We start from the raw sequence: 1431 nt of genomic DNA on the forward strand, positions 1-1431 counted from the left end.
CCTTTTTCGATATTGGTGTTTATCCTTTGAAACTTGACATTTATCTTCCGAACTTGACTGATACGAAGTCAGTAAAACGCTTCAACGTAATCGTATAGTTGAGGCGGCTAAGGTGTTAAGTTAACCGTTGCCGTATTATACGATTAATATGAATACACGCGAGAAAACTAGTCTTTGCGGGTTTTTTTTTTTTTTTTTATCGTAAAGTTTCAATGGTAACTCCAATCGAGATGAAACAATAGACGTTTCGATCGAGAATTGAAGGAGAACACAAAGATGGAGGTAAGGGCGAGTAGGAGCAAGCGAAGGAGTTTAGACGAGTCTTACTTGTTTTCGTCGTAAAATCTCAACGGAAACTCCGATTGAGACGAAACGAAAAACATTTCGATCGGGATTCAAAAGATAACACAAAGGAGGAGCTTTTTAAGGCCTGACAGGTCGCTATGTAGCGAGCTGGAGGTCTGACAGGTCGCTATGTAGCGAGTAGAAGTAAGCCAAGAAGAGTCCTACTTGTTTTCGAGGTAAAATCTCAACGGAAACTCCGATTGAGACGAAACGAAAAGCGTTACGATGAGGATTCAAAAGAGAACGCAAAGGAGGACTTTTCTGAGGCCTGACAGGTCGCTATATAGCGAGTGGAGGTCTGACAGGTCGCAACGTAGCGAGTGGAAGAAAGCCAAGAAGAGTCCTGCTTGTTTTCGTCGTAAAATCTCAACGGAAACTCCGATTGAGACGAAACGAAAAGCGTTACGATGAGGATTCAAAAAAGAACGCAAAGAAGGACCCTTTTTAGGCCTGACAGGTCGCTATAAAGCGAGTGGAAGTCTGACAGGTCGCTATGTAGCGAGTGGATGCAAGCCAAGAAGAGTCCTGCTTGTTTTCGTCGTAAAATCTCAACGGAAACTCCGATTGAGACGAAACGAAAAGCGTTACGATGAGGATTCAAAAGAGAACGCAAAGGAGGACCCTTTTTAGGCCTGACAGGTCGATACATAGCGAGTGTAAGTCTGACAGGTCGCTACGTAGCGAGTGGAAGCAAGCGAAGAAGAGTCCTGCTTGTTTTCGTCGTAAAATCTCAACGGAAACTCCGATTGAGACGAAACGAAAAGCGTTACGATGAGGATTCAAAAGAGAACGCAAAGGAGGACCCTTTTTAGGCCTGACAGGTCGCTACGTAGCGAGTGGAGAGTTGGCTTCGGTCGCTACTGTGTGCGTGCTCGGTCGCTAACGTGTGCGTGCACGGTCGCTACGTAGCGACCGAGCTGTGTGCATGCTCGGTCGCTACGTAGCTACCGAGCTTGGTTGGAGCTCGGTCGCTACGTCGCGACCGAGCTTTGTGCGTGTTCGGTCGCTACGTAGCGATTGAGCTTGGCTTGAGCTTGGTCGCTACGTAGCAACCGAGCCGTGTGCTTGCTCAGTCGCTACGTAGCA

Source organism: Brassica oleracea, chromosome C9 (assembly GCF_000695525.1).
Source record: "Brassica oleracea var. oleracea cultivar TO1000 chromosome C9, BOL, whole genome shotgun sequence".
Taxonomy (NCBI): domain Eukaryota; kingdom Viridiplantae; phylum Streptophyta; class Magnoliopsida; order Brassicales; family Brassicaceae; genus Brassica; species Brassica oleracea.